The following is a 16407-nucleotide window of genomic DNA, read 5'->3' as shown; positions in this document are numbered from 1 at the left end:
AGGAGATAAGGAATGTCGTGAAAGGTACCTGTCTATCTGTGAAGCCCTGGAGTGATGGGATGTTTCTTGTCATTGGTTTGACCTACTTCCACCTGTCCTGTATAATAAATGGCAAGGCATTCAATACTGTTAACTACGCTATTTCTATACATTATCTACTTGGTTTTAATGATATTTTCCAGTTATATTGTGCTTGTTATCATACCAGAAGGACCCACTCTTTTTTTAAATAATTGAATTTACCAACGAGTTTTCATTACAAAGACAGGATGAACGTGGTCCAACTACTTAATACCGTGGCTCTATGTGAACCTGATGTTGAAGTTTCTAAATGGAAGGTTATGTAAGTATTTTGAGTTAATTCTGTCTTTATTCCAGATATTGGATGATCCTTTGCTGGAATTTTGTATGTATTCGATACTCTTCTCCTGGATAATTTCTAAAAGAGCATCTGAAAGAGATTATGGAGCTGGAAAGTAAGACCAAGGGCGGAAGAGATATTTTTCAACTCTATGGGAGGATGGCATAGTTGCTAACAGTTCTGCAGAATTGTCTTCCCTGCACTCATATATTTCACAGCAAAAGGGATTTTTAAATTTATATTGGAATATGGAAAGGTCTTATATTATGGGAATTCACTTCAAATTAAATAATGAACCATGAAAAATCAAACCTGAGCACTCTTCAGAACTCTGATAATGTAAGTCTCGTCTAATAAATAACAGTCATCTTTCCATGGTACTCATTTAGTAATCACAATGATCCTACAAGGTAGGCAGGGCAGATATTAAAATTCCTATTCAGTAGTGTAAGAAAGCCTTAAGGAAAGAAAAACCTATGCCTACAACTGGGTTTTAAACCTGTATCTGACTTTAAATCTTTCAGGGTTTTCTATTTTCTATAGATAAACCATCTTCTGATCCCCAGGAGTGGGGCAAGCATGGTCTTAGTAATTGTCCTGTGTTTTTCCCTACAATCTATCCAGCTTCTGACTTTTTCTTTCGTTTTGTCTCTCAGCTCTAATCTGCACCCTCCTTTTGAGAAGCATTACAGAATTCAACTTCCCTCTTTGTGGCCAGATTTCTTAACTCCTCCTTATTTTAGGGTAACTGTCCAGCCCTACCCAACTCTGCTGCAAGACCTGAATCTCTTCCTTTCTACACCTGGCAGACAGTGTCTACTCCAATAAGGTGTTTTGGCCGGCCAAGAGGCTATACACTCCATTTCCTCCAGGAGCTTCTGTTTAGAGACAAGTGGTGGAGACCAGCATTCGGGCTAGGGGCTAGAGACACCGGAGGGGATGGAGATTATAAAAAGGATATTCTCCATCTGGCAGGCCATGAGAGCCAATTTTGGTCCTTATGGCTACAGGAATAAGACAGGATTGTTTTCATGAAAAACTGTGTGAGACTCTGAGTGAAATCAAAGCTGCTCGAGAGACTCCTATTTTCATTCATTCAACAAATATTTAATACGCAACTACTGGGTGCCCCACATTCTTAATGACACTGAAGAGACATCAAGGAATGAAATAGGAAAGAATTCCTGATCTCAAAGAGCTTACAGTCTAGTTGGAGAAGCAGACAGTGGACATATACACAAAAATAACTACACTTTAGTCTTCCAACCCTTGGACATGATCTATGTTTCTATTTTAATTCTTTTATTTCTCTCAGCAATGTTTTGTTATTTTTTAAGGTTTAGATCTTGATTTTTGTTATATTTAGTTCTAAGTATTTAGTGGTTTTTAAAGCTATTATAAATACAATTTTTACATTTCATTTTCTAATTGTTTACTGCCAAATGTACAACACAGGTGATTTTTTTATATGAACTTTGTACCATGCAACCTTGTTAAATTCATTTATTATTTCTAGTCATTGTTTTGTGGATTGCTTAGACTTTTTTTTACATATATAATCAAGGCATCTGCAAGTAGAGACAGTTTTACTTCTTCCATTCTATCCTTATGCCTCTTATTTTTTTATCTTGCCTTATTGCAAAAGTGAAGATGTCCTGTGCAATATTAAAAAGTGTGGTGACAGTGGACATCCTTGCCTTATTCTTACTCTTGGGTGAAAAAATTCAATATTTCACTATTAATTATGATGTCCTTTGTAAATTCTTTATAGATGTCCTTTTACAGACTGAAGAAGTTCCCTTTTATCCCTGGTTTGCGGAGAGATGTTACCTGACTAGGTATTGACTTTTGCCAGATGTGCTTTTGCATCATACAGCTTTTCTTATCTATTCTGCTAATATTATTAATTATATAAAATACTATATGTAGCATTATACATAATATATAATTATAACAGAAATATGTAAAATAATGAATTACATAAAAATTTAATTAATAAGTTGTAGTATAAATGGTATAAAAATAAGTTATTTTCCACATATGAGTAAAATCATATGGTATTTGTCTTCCCTGACTTATTTCACTTAGCATAACACTCTCTAGTGCCACTTGTGTTGTTGCAAATGGCAAGATTTCGTTCTTTTTCATGGCTAAAAATTTTCCATTGTTTAAAGATACCATATCTTCTCTATGTATTCATCATATAGAATTAAAGAAACAAAACAAATGAGCACAAGAAACAACAAAAGAGAGAAAGAGAGGGGGAGAGAGAAGAAGAGAGATACCAAGAAACAGACTCTTAAGTATGGAGAGCAAACTGATATTCCAGAGGGGAGGCAGGCAGGGGCGTGGGTGAAGTAGGTGAGGAGGATTTAAGGAGTACACTTGTGGGGATGGGCACTGAGTAATGAATGTATAGAATTGCTGAATCACTCTATTGTATGCCAGAAACTAACATAACGCTGTATGTTAACAAGACCGGAATAACAATGTAAAGGCAATTAAAAAATAATAAAAAACAATTAAGAAGGAATAAGAGTAATGGGAAGACTGTTCCAAACAGTGGGCAAAGAAGACCTCTCTGGAGAGATCACATCTGAATGAAGACTTACATTAAATGAAGGAGAAAACTGTGCAAAAGTTTGAGGAACTCTCATCCCAGGCAACAAGGGGTAGAAGATGGGTTTGAAAGGATAATCGGGGGTTATTTATATTAGCCTTGGATGCCAGCGTAAAAGTTTGGGATTTTGTTCTGAGACCCCTGGGGAATCATTGGAGGGTTTTTAGCAAAAAAGCACCATGAACCGATTTATGGCTTCTAAAGATCCTCCTAACTGTCGCATGGAGAATTAGATGCAGGTGTTAAGAGTGGTTGGGAGGGTCAGTGGGGACTGTCTTATCAGGCCGCCAGGGACAGCAGCATCCTGGATTAGAATGGTAACTGATGAGGTGGTGGAAAGTGACCTGTCTGGGGTTTGCTGTTGGACTGGATCCGGGATCAGGGGAAATTGAGGATTCAAGCTGGGTGCCTGGCCATGCTACTTGCTGATGGGAGAGAAGAGGATTAGGAGATAGAACCAAGAGGCCTGCTTCTGGCATGTAGACACTCACCTCTTTCAGTAAACCCAAAATAAATAACCAGACACACACTTCTGGAGCTCAGGGAACAGGTGAGAGTAGAGAAACAAAATTGGAAGCCTCAAGAATATAGATGGTAGTTAATTTCATGCCATTAGGTGAATTCATGGAGGAAATGAGAGTAAATAGAACGGTGTGCTGGGGAATTCCAACATGTGTAGAGTCAGGAGGAGGTGGGGAAGGAGCAGCCAGTGGGGTAAGGGGAAAGAGCGGAGTGGCTCAGAAACCAAGAGAAGAAAGGGCTTTGTGAGAAAGGGAGTGATCCATTGGTCCAGCACTCCTGAGAGAACACGTGAGATAAAGATCAAAAATTGACCACATACTTTGAGAGGAGGTCATTGGTCACATGGAAAAGAACCACCTCAGTGAAGAGGGTGGGAGGGAGAACCTCAATGGAGTAAGTTGAATAATCCAGAGATTTATAGTGACTGGGTTCAGTGGTTTGGAGAGAGCAGACAAAGTTTTTATAAATTTCACTTTAAAGGAAAGCAAAGAAATTACCTAGAGCTGAGATAGGAAATGAAGCCTAAGGTTGGCTTGTTTCGTTTTGCTTAAACATCGCAGGTACGTCCCATCTGTTTATATGCTGATGGGAATGCGCCCTGCAAAGGGAGAAGTTATGGGTACAGGAAGCAGATGGGATCATTGAAAAAGCAGTGAAGTCTGTAACTAATAGGGCAGGACAAAGTCTAATCACAACCCCAAGGACTGGCTTGATCCAGGAACCAAACCAGTTCTCCACAGGGAGAAGACAGGAAGGGAGAAAGCGATGAAGGTTGGTGGGTAGATGGGGTAGAGACAAGTCTTTTCTTTCAGGTCCCATCATCAACGGCAGTGAAAGAAGAGATGGAGCCATCCGCTGGAGTGATGAGGCCAGAGCAGTCCTGGAAGGCTGGGGAGAGGAGACGAGGACATAGAAGCCCTACAGGTAAGAGAGTGAGGGGCAGTCCCATCCAACGACCAGGCAGTGCTAAAGTCTACCTGTGACTTACCATAATTTGAAGTGAGATCTATCAATAGGGATGTGTGTTCTTCTGCCTCCAAGTTCTGCTACTTGGGCTAAGAAGCAGACGGCAAGCAGCGTTGGGGTCTACCATGCTGGTTGGGTGGTGGTGATTCATACAAGCTGTTGATTGCTGAGGTGGACAGTGTTATCTAAGCTGAATTATGAGGGAAGTGATAAATGTAAAATGGTATTAGGGTTATTGGAGGTCTTAATGAGGTGGAGTCTGTTTGTGGAGGGGAGGTTGGGACAGTAGAGTCAAAGAGTAAGATGCTGAATCAAGAATTGGAAAATGGGGAATGCATGACTGGCTCTGTCAGATAGGCGTCTGCCTTCTGCTCAGGTTATGATCCCAGGGTCCTAGGATTGAGTCCCTCATCAGGTTCCCAGCTTGGCCTCTCAAATAAATAAATTATATATATATATAAATATATATATATATTTTTTAAATCGGAAGATGGTTCAGCTATTGCCAATGACAACGTCAGGGGAAAATTTATGGGACAAGAAGCTGGGGATTTGGTGAGGAATAAAGTGGGAAAGATATGGGAGGGCAGGACAGAGGTCTGGATGTCAGATGGATGGATAGATCATCTAGCTAGATGTGGTCCTCAAAGACTTTGCACATCAAGTGTCTCTTGGATAGCCACATATGTCACTGCCCATCAGACATACTCTCTCCTAGGTCCTCTCAGTGCTGCTTTCCCCTTCCCCTGCTTTATCTCTACCATATTTCCTGCCAGCCAATGTGTTTCATAGGTGTGTGCTATTTGTCGCCTCCCCTGCCTCCATCACAAAGGCTAGGATCTGCTTTGGTTCACAGCTGTAACTTCAGAAATGAGGGACAGTGGGTCTGGAAGAGACACTGAGAAGCCCTGAGGACACGAGGACATGCACCTTGTCCCCTAGCCTGGTAATCCTCAGAGGTGAAAATAACAACCAGCACTTACAAGGGCCACGAGGAAGGGATTGCTCTCAGGGGAGTTATAGCAATGAGAAGAAGGGGACACACAGGGAAGGGGTTACAGGTGTAGATTTATTTCTTTTTTTCTTTTTTTTGGAACACAGAGGATAAGAATGAAAGGGACCAGGAAGTGAATGGGAAATTGGGTCAAGTTAGTGATGTGCAGAGCAATTTAGGGTTATGTCCAGGGGACCAGGGATGGCCAGAGAGGCTTGGGAGTGTCATGGAGATTGAGATAACAAGGCGTGGAGGGCATAGTGGGATCAGGGTTAGGGTCTTGTAGGAGAAGGTGAGCTATTGATTCTCCTTATGGACTCCATTTAGGGATTAGTTTAGGGAATGATCCGTTTTGGAAAGGAGATTGTAATGGCCTTGCCAAGAGCCCATAGATTTCTGGTGGCCTCCTTAAATACTCTGGTGGGTTACATCATGAGATGTCTGTCCCACCTCTGCACAGGAGCCCACACCCAAGTCCTGGCAGTTTGAAAAGACTGGGTCACTCTACCTTGCATGGGCCTATGTATCCTCACAATGAGCGCATGAAAGAGCGACAGCCGTAGGGAACATCCCAGGAGATTCCAGGATGGTAGAGCAGATGATGGGAGCTGGAGCAAGAGAGGGTTTTCCCCCAATGGCCTACGTTCCTGCATGAGAAGATGTGACAATGTGGACTGGAGAGCTCCAAAGTTACTGTAATTTGGGCATAAGTGGCAAGTGACCCATCCTATAATCACGGGTAGGGGAAGCCAGGGGCCATAGATGTTACATGCCACAGTCCCCATCTCTAGCCTCCTTGCCACACCTTTTCCTAATGACTCACTTCTTGCTCCACCTCTTAAAAAAAAGTACAATTTGTCTTTTTAAAAAGTTTCCCTAGAGCAGAGGTGATTCTTAAGCACTTACATTTCAAAGGATATCTTAGTTTGCAGAGCTATCCAGAGTTGAGATGTCAACAGATGAGGTTAGGAAGTGGAGAGCCCTGGGCTGCCCCTTGGAGCTGGTCATGTTCTATACCAGAACACCCACAACAAGCTGCACCATGGACTAATTTGAACAAAGTCACCTTATGGGCAAATGGCCGTCCTGAGTCAATAAACTTGAAAACAAAACCAGGGTGTATATCCAAGAAAAAACGGAATACTCTTCATCTATATGAAGTGGGAAGGCATTGACCTAATTTATTGATGAAAGAGTCAGGTGGGGGCACCTGGGTGGCTCAGTGGGTTAAAGCCTCTGCCTTTGGCTCGGGTCATGATCCCAGAGTCCAGGGATCGAGCCCCACATCGGGCTCTCTGCTCAGCGGGGAGCCTGCTTCCTCCTCTCTCTCTGCCTGCCTCTCTGCCTACTTGTAATCTCTGCCTGTCAAATACATAAATAAAAATCTTTAAAAATAAATAAATAAATAAAAAAGAAGAGGAAGAAGAAGAGGATGAAGAAAAAGAAACACATACATAGTGTTCAACATGTGACAGGCACTGCTCTAAGCACTTCTATTTATATTATCTAATTAAATCCTGCTAATAAAACTTTGCGGTAACTACCATCCTCCTCCTCATGTTACTGACAGCAAAACTAAACTGCAGTAACACCTTTCGTAGGTAGCGGCGCTTGGAAACCTCCTGGGCGCCAGGGTCCACGTGATCAACCAAAATTACCCCTCAATGAATCCCCAAATTCCCCGCCCAAAATAATAAACATCCCGGGACCTTCCAAAACATCTGTATTGATCTTGTCCAAGAATCCATATCATTCTGAACGTGGAACCCAAAAGATGCTGTCTTCTTGGGAGAGGAGAGAGTAATAAGAAATAGGAAGACGTTAATGGGAGAAAAAAGAAAAAACACCAAGAGTTTCAGAACTGTTCTTTCAAAGCCTGACAGCACCCTTTCAAGGATCCATGTGCCGCTCTCACAGTAAGTGGTTCCAGTATAGATTTCCCATTTGGTCATTAACACCCATTATCTCACTCCCCCCACAGACTTGCCAAATTTACTTTTAACTGCTCTCAGCACTGAGGCAGAGGGGGGCAGGATAATGAGTCTCCACAATGCATAATTATTATAAATGAGCAGACATAAACTACACCTGTCAAAATAAATGATCAGCATCTTAAAACTGCTGGTTTCTCCATTCACTGTTTTGTAAACTTGAGTTACCTGGTCCTTGCTAATTTCTCCTCCTGCTATTGCAGGACTCCCCACCCCCCCCCCAAAACACACACACTGCCAATTTGAGCGCCTAGAGTCAGCTCAGAAGGTGCTTGTCGCCCCCAAATTCTTCTGAGGATAAGAGAAAAGCTTAAAGTAAATTGTTCTGCAGGGAATGAATTAGTACATAACTAGAGCTCCCTGAAAAGGTGTCAGACATGGGCTGGTTCATTGCGACTCTATCAGCATTCAGCCTCTCAATAGTACCCCTTTTTTGTTCTTTTCCTAAGGTTTCTGCCAAAGTGACAAAAAGACAATGGCAACACAGCATAGAAGGCAAGCTCATTTTAAGTGTAACTATATTTAAGGAATGTTCAGCCGACAGTATTTTGGATGCAGAAACACTGATTTCCATAATCCCCGAAGTTCAAATCCAACTAACAAAACTACTAACTGGTCTACATCAGTGTAAAATAATGGTCAATGTGCGGGGGTTTTGTTTGGTTATTTGCTTTTTAAAGATTTTATTTACTTATCTGAGAGAGTGAAAGCAAGAGAACACACGAGAGGGGGAGAGGGGCAGAGGGAGAAGCAAACTCCCAGCTGAGCAGAGAGCCCGCTTCTGGACTTGATTCCAGGACCCTGGGATCATGACCTGAGCCGAAGGCAGATGCTTAATGGACTGAGCCACCCAGGTGCCTTTGTCTAAGTTTTTTGTGATTTTTTTTTTAAGATTTTATTTATTTACTTGACAGAGAGAGAGAGAGATCACAAGTAGGCAGAGAGAGAGGCAGAGAGAGAGGAAGGGAAGCAGGCTCCCTGCCTAGCAGAGAGCCTGATGTGGGGCTCGATCAGGACCCTGGGATCATGACCTGAGCCGAAGGCAGAGGCTTTAACCCACTGAGCCACCCAGGTGCTCCGTATGCTTTGGTTTTTAAAGATTATATACTTGTGTCTTTTCCTTGCGAAATATTTTCCCTAGTATCTTGGGTGTATTAGTCAGGATTCTCAGGATGTGAGCAACAGAAATAAGGAGGGGACCTTTATTAGAAGGACAATGAGATCACTCAGCAAATCAGAGATAGAACTGAATGATGGGACAAGAAGCAGGAACAGGGACACAGGACTTCCTAGGGAGACTGAATGAGATTAATTCCAGCACCCCGACTTCTTCTGAGAGAAGATCTGATGGCCCTTGATAGAGCCATGTGTTCATGTGCAAGAATGGAGGAGTAGGACCCTGTGAAAAGTGAGCCTATATCCAGAAGAAGGAAAAAATAGAAAACCAATGGAGCTCCTACCCTGTGTTTGGCTTGTTCCTCCATACAAGAAACCCTCAGCTTTCCAGAATTTAGTTCCTGTTCCAACATACTCTGGTCCAAGACACAAATCTGGTTTTCTTTGCTTTCTCAGGTGACAAACAATTCTAAGAAACCAAGGGCCAGTGATGGTCAGTACATGAGGCTTTTCAAACAGCTCTGAGTCCAGAGATGTGCTCTCTCTTGGACAGATCTGGATAATCAGAGCTTTGGGAGAATGAAGATTGGATAGCTAGTCTCTCTTCACCAAACACCCCCATGAAAGTTTTTAAAGATATCGCTCACCTACCCTCAATCCACAGCTGATCCATGGTTAGATTTATCTTGGGGATAAGTACATTCAAAGATGATATTAAAACCCTGTAATAACCTCCCCACCCCACCCCCAGCCCCGAACAGATCCCGACTCCGCTGTGTCAGGAATCACCCCTTTAGCTGCTGGATCATGGGAGGTCCAGGCAGATATATCCCAGCACCAACCAGAAGCTTGCCCCTCGTTCCTGGGGAGTGCCCACCTAGCTTTGCGGACCCTGCCCTCTTGCCCACAGCTGTAGCCTCCTGAGCTGCCCCTGCAACCTGTATCTCAGGGGCCCTCTGGGAGCTCTAGTCCGAGACTTGGCCTCAAGCCATTTTGCTGTACATCGGAATCTGAATTTCCTCTGTTGGATATCTGGGTTCCAGGCCTATTCTTAAGCTATGGTCCCCATAGAGCATCTGGATATGGAGGACAACAACCACCCTTTGTCCCTTGTAACCAGTTTCTGTTCCAATAATATGCCTGGCATCTCATTCCCAACCTACAACTGGGGCATGGCCTGTTATGCACTGTGTCCCTTGTCATTTATCCATTTGTCTGTTCACAAACATCCCCTGGGGCTGCTGAGACTGATTAAACACAATCCTTGTCCTTGAAGAACAAACAGCCCTACTCTTGAGTCCCACCTGGTGCCAGAGGGCTGACTCCCAGCTCAGGGATCTCTTAGAAAGCAATAGCCTACTTGGACACCGGGGTAGTACTGTGTTGAAAATTACTAAAACCAGGTGTGCCTGGGTGTCTCAGTCATTTAAAAATCCCACTCTTAATTTTGGCTCAGGTCATGATTTCAGGGTCATGGGATTGAGCCCTGTGTTACACTCAGAGTGGAGTCTGCTTGAAATTCTTCCCCTCTCACTGCCCTCCCCTCAATCAATCAATCAATCAATCAATTAAACTGCTGAAGCTATGCTTGTCCCATTTGTTGTGAAATCTGATACTGGTCACTATGGGCTGGAGAACTTGGATGTTAGAACCAATCCTTCCTTCAGCATTAAGAGATGCTCCACCCACCCACCCTTAAGTGAAATTAACTTAGCTCTCTGAACTCCCCTCACCTTCCTTGGTCTTACTAAATAACCAGGAACATCTAGCCACACCCCCACATATAGCACCCCTGAACTCTCCCTAAATTCATGCTCCATCATCGTCAAGGAAATTCTTGTGTTTTCCCTGTTCCTTGGAAACTTCAAGCTAAGGGCTGTATGAGTCTGTATGAAATGCGAATGTTCAGCTTTCCCCAAAGACTCTGCTTTAATATAAAAAGTATAATATTAGCTTAGAGATGTCACCATAAAAAAAATCATCACCAAAAATAGGTTATTAATTCAGAAGATGTCTGATTTTGAGATGTCCTACTTTGTTACCCTAAATTTCAGACTTTGCTACATCCATGCCTGGCTAGAAAGCTATCACAGTGTTTACAGAACACAGAAAATTGGAAGAATTAGCCAAAATGTATTTGAGAGTATATTTGTCCTTCAGAGGGAAAGTAACCCCCCAAAGGCAAAAGGCAAATGGAAAATTTTTGGTTTTATTCCAAAGGCAGCCAGGACACATAACTAAGCAGGCACCAGACTGTCTTCATCTTTTGGTTCTGCAGCAAAGGGAAACCTGCAAAGGTGAGTGGGCAACATTGGGCTGGCTGCATCTTATCAGTGCATCTAGTTAATGTCCTAAGATGTGAAGAAGAAGTATTTGTAGGAGTAAGTGGCCATTGGCATTCAGTCCTACAAGGGTGACTCCCTGATTCACCAATATGGAACTTCTACGCCCCGTGTCACCTGGTTCTGCCCTACCCCACCCCCCAGTTGCAGTTGCACTCAGCGCACAGCATTCCAACCTGGTCCCAATCATCCAGGCTTCTGTCCTCATCACTCTTTTTCCTGTTGATGACCACAATTCATCTCGAAGACCTACTACTCAGTCTCTTTCCAAACTCTGACCTTGACTGATATTCAAAAGCCATCTCCAGCTGCTCCGCCTCTGGATTCTCAGGGTGACTACCTTTCCTGATTTGTTTTGGCCACTGGGCACTAGAATGCTCCCTCCATAAAATGCAGATTGATAGTCAAGCATAGTCATTCTCTAAAATAAGTTAACATTTATCTTTCCCATAAATACTGGCAATGGCATCAGGCCATTCCCTTCAAAAGAAGCTGTGAAGTCTATTGCCTTTGTTTCTATCTGAGATTTCACAAGGTTTTGTGCAAAAAGCAACAACAACAAAACAGCAAAAACCTGATTTGCTGCCCAAGTGGTGAAGTTGGAAGGTATGTGGACATTGCAGCTTACCTTTGGTTAGAGCAGCAGGGCCTCCCAGCTGGGTCTTTTGGCCCAGTCCTTGGCTGTTGAAGCCATCTCTAAAAAAGATCCTTGCTGTTTTTGGCTATTTGGTACATTGTAATAATTACTTGGCGGTTTATGTGTTGATAATGGCACTTTTTGCTTTTAAAGCAGATCCCCCCCCCCCCAATCTTCTTGTAAAGAATTCAGGGCTTAATTGTTCTTTCAGGGCACTATGGGAAGAACTGGGGTAGAGTGTGGAACTCAAAACAAAACTGGTGCTCATGTGAGAGCTTTTCTGAAAACATTCCATCATGCACCTGCTTGCTGGGGGATAGAATTTTAGGGGAAGGATGTTGGAAAAGGAAAAATGACTCCTAGAGTCAATGTGCTCCTGGACTGAGTTGTTTATAAAAGCAGAGAAGTAAAAGTGGTTTTCGGTTCCTTCTATCAAAGTATGTTTTAGTGGCAAGAACTCTGGACTCTCAATTCTAGACTTGAGTGTCCCTAAGACATCACGTGACACAGAATGCATATTCACTCATTTCATCACAATCATGTATTGAGTACCTACTACATGACAGAATTCTTAAGTATGGTAGACACCATCCCTACTCTTAAGATGTCATATGAAATGAGAATTGGATCCAGCAAGATGGAGGCCAATGGTGACCTTAGCAAGAGCCATTTTGCATGAAGTAATAGCATCAGAGGCTTTGCTGGGGGGTGTGGGGGGCGGGCAGAGAGGGGGCAGTGTTGAAGAGTAACTGTTGAGACATGAATTGCAGACAGCAAGGGCCAACACACGTTGCCAAACTTTCAAGAAAGCAAACCAATCTGATTTGCCTACTTTTGGAGAAGAGACGTGAAGTGTAGGTTACTCCTCCTCCCCCAGATACAGCAAATGGATAATGTCAAGATTAACTACTTGTTGGGAATTTCTCTCAATGGAGTTTAAATTCAGGATGAATTAGACTCCATTGTCCTGGAACAGACTGATTAACATCTTAGTGAAACTTAACCAAGAAGATCTGCCCCCACACACACACTTTTTTTTTTTCCTTTAAAGATTTTATTTATTTGACAGACAGAGATCACAAGTAGGCAGAAAGACAGGTGGGGGGGGGGGAGCAGGTTTCCTGCTGAGCAGAGAGCCCGATGTGGGGCTCAATCCCAGGACCCTGAGATCATGACCTGAGCCCAAGGCAGAGGCTTTAACCCACTGAGCCACCCAGGCGCCCCCCACACACACACTTTTGCCCTCAGATACCGCTGATTCTCTGCAATGGACTTTGGTAACTACAACATGAGTTCAGACTAGGGAGTGAGCCCTTAAAATACAATTTTGCTTGGAGTAGATTCTCCAAAGGCTGAGGATCAAGAGTTTTAAAATTTTATGGATATTGGGCTAGTGTTGGGAAAATCTTATGAGTACTATGGATAAAATCCTCCCTTGACTCTCAAGCTACTACCCTATTTATCTCTTTCTTAACATGAAAACTCCTCAAATCACAAGATATAAAGCACCTATAATAGTACCTGGAACAAAGCAGACTGTTGTAGTTTAGTACTTTTCCCCCCAGGATTTAATCCCCCTGCATTTCTAGTTAGGACATCAGTGATGGGTGTCCACATATTATATGTGATTTTCAGTGCCAGACAGGTGTTCACAGTAAGCTACTAAACAGGAACATTTTTTTTTAAAGATTTTATCTTATTATTATTTTTATGATTTTTATTTATTTATTTGTCAGAGAGAGAGAGAGAACAGGCAGGGGGAGTGGCAGACAGAGAGAGAAGCAGGCTCCCCCCTAAAGAGGGAGCCTGAGAGGGATTCAATCCTAGGACCCAGGATCATGACCTGAGCTGAAGGCAGACACCTAACCCACTGAGCCACCCAGACATCCCAAAGATTTTATTTATTTATCTGAGAGACGGTGGGGTGGGGGGAGCCATCGGGTAGAGGGAGCAGGAGAAGCAGGCTCCACAGTAAACAGGGAGCCCAACACAGGACTCCATCCCAACACCCTGAGATCATGACCTGAGTCATGACATGAGCAGAAGGCAGATGCTTAACCAATTGAACCATTCAGGCCCCCCTAAACAGAAACATTTGTATACATAGTAGAATTTGGAAAAACTATACAATTGATCATTAGAGCTCAGTTTTGTTGGGGGGCGTGTGGGCATGAGTGACCAGCTCTTGTGATACATGTGTTGGGATACCTTTGGCTTCAAGTAACAGATAACATTGACTCAACCAATGTAAACAATGAGGACATTTAAAATTTTCAAACCGCAAGGATTCTGAGACACGGTGGCTTCAGAATTAATTCAAAGTTCAATGTCATTAAGGGCCCAGATTTCTTCTAATTTTCAACAGTACCATGGTGCTAGCTTTGTCCTTGGTGAGATCATAGCCACAGGATGTGGTTGCCGCCATTCTGAGTCTTACACACAAACACAGCAACATCCGAAGGAAGGAGAGGGACCACCTCTTCCTCTTTTTGTCAGTAATGAAGCCTACCTCCCAAACCTTCAGCATAGTCCTCATTATCTCATTGGCCAGAACTGCCTTAAGTCATTACCTCTAAATCCAGTTTCTGGCAAGAGGACCGTGACTCAATGGCCGTTATAGACTAATTAGGATCCGACCCTGGAGCTGGGGCTTTGCTTGCAAGGATGAAAGGAGAACGACTCTGGCAAAGGTACCAGCGCCATCTTGAAAATTCTGCACCACTGACTTTGAGTGGTTTGCAGGGGTTGCTTTGCTTTAGAGAACCAAAGAATAATCAGGCCTCCCAGGATCCCTTTTGGCAGGATACACAGAGTAGCCTAGGAGTGTTTTATAAATAAATATTTAACAAAAAGCTGGTGTGCTGGGCTAGGGTTGATAAAGGAGCAGGCTTGGAAACACTGCTTCAGGCAATTTCCTGCTGGCCAACTTTATAGCCAGTGACCAGAAACTTTCCATAAACAATGGATACTCCAAACTTTCTTTAAGACCCCCGGGCTGGAAGAGGAGCCAGTTACATTACAAATTCAGTGAGGTTGGACAATTTGATATTGTGATTTATAGAAAGAAATATATGGTCTTTTTCCCCACTTCTGGCGTAGAGCTCCTAAAACCCTTGGAATTTCCTTGAGATGAGAGAGATAAATGTGTGTTTTGTTATGCTAATGACATGACTTTTGTGCCTTACCTAAAGATGTGGCTAGTTGCCAGGAGAACCAACCACATGGGGAAAGGGTTGTAACTTTCATTCTGATCCCTTAGCCCTCACCCCCACCAACCTCCAGGGAGGGCAGAGGAACTGGAAATTGAATCTACAGCCAATGGCCAGTGATTTAACCAATCAGGCCTATGTCATGAAGCCCTCACTAAAACCCAAAAGGCCCATGTTGGGATAGCCTTTGAAGATTCCGGAGGAAGTGGTGTGATCAGACAGCGTGGAAGCTCTGAGCCCTTTCCCCATACCTTATCTTATGTATCTCTTCCATCCGGCTCTTCCTAAGTTGTATCTTTTCACAGTAAACCAGTGACATAGTAAGTTTGTCTGAGTTCTGTGAGCCACTCTAGAAAATTAATCAAACACAAGGAGGGGTGACTACGTGGCTCAGTCAGTTGGGTGTCTGACTCTTGGTTTCTGCTCAGATCATGATTGAGCCCCATGTGAGGCTCTGTGCTTGGCGTGGAGTCTGCTTGGGATTCCCTCTCTGCCCACCTGTGCCCTCTCTCTCTCTAAAATAAATAAAAATAAAATCTTGAAAAAAAAAATGCAAGGAGGAGGTGATGGAGACCCGTGATCTATATCTTGTTGGTCAGAAGCACAGGTGACAAGCTGGACTTGCTAATGGCATCTGAATTGGTGGGGGGAGGGGCCGTCTTATAGGACTGAGCCCTTCACCTCCAAGATTTAATGTTGTCTCCGGATAGACAGTGCTGCAATTGAGTTGAATTCTTAAATACCTCAAATACCATCCTCTCCCTCTCCACGCCCCCCACATTGAAACTGGGTGTAGGAACCCAAAGTAGACTGTGAAATATTTAAGTCTTTCATGAAAATAAACCACAAACAAATGAAACTGTTACTCCAAAACTGGGTTTGCCTCTTGGTGGATGTCCAGCCAAAGACACAACCAAACCAAAGAATAGGAAAAGAAGGGTTTCATTTGCAGTGAGTGAAGGAGAACAGCAGGGACATGTCCTACAGCAGCGTCTCCTTGAACAACAAAACTAGAGAAGTTTGAAGCTAAGGGTGCACACATATTCACGAAGGGGCTCATGCAATGGGGAATTCAGCATAGACCTGGGGCAAAAGTCTTCTAATGAGACAGATTCCAGGTCTCAGCTGATTGAAGCCTCCTGGACTGTCAAGGGTGAGTGTCATTGATTCTCTGGCTCCAACTGGCCCTTTATTTGATGGCTTAAAGGGGTTGAAATCCTACAAACATAACTAAAAAGTGTGCATTGTTAGGCCAGTCTTTACTTTTGAACCAGCACTGGGAGTTTTATCACTGATTTATTGTCCCTGCTATGAGTAGGGACATAGGAGGATATGATTATCTTCCACTCTGATAGTGGCTGTTCTTACATTCTTTTTTTTTTTAAGATTTTATTTATTTATTTGACAGAGAGAGATCACAAGGAGGCAGAGAGACAGGCAGAGAAAGAGGAGGAAGCAGGCTCCCTGCTCAGGGAGATGTGGGGCTCGATCCCAGGACCCTGAGATCATGACCTGAGCCAAAGGCAGAGGCTTAACCCACTGAGCCACCCAGGCGCCCCACATTCTTTTGTTTCCTTAAAATTATTAACCACTAGGTCTATTCGTCTGCAATTTCATCATATCCCAGGGAGAACTGTAAGAAACGCATT

This window comes from Mustela lutreola, chromosome 8, assembly GCF_030435805.1.
Source record: "Mustela lutreola isolate mMusLut2 chromosome 8, mMusLut2.pri, whole genome shotgun sequence".
NCBI classification, from domain to species: domain Eukaryota; kingdom Metazoa; phylum Chordata; class Mammalia; order Carnivora; family Mustelidae; genus Mustela; species Mustela lutreola.
Note: the sequence above shows the minus strand (reverse complement) of the source record.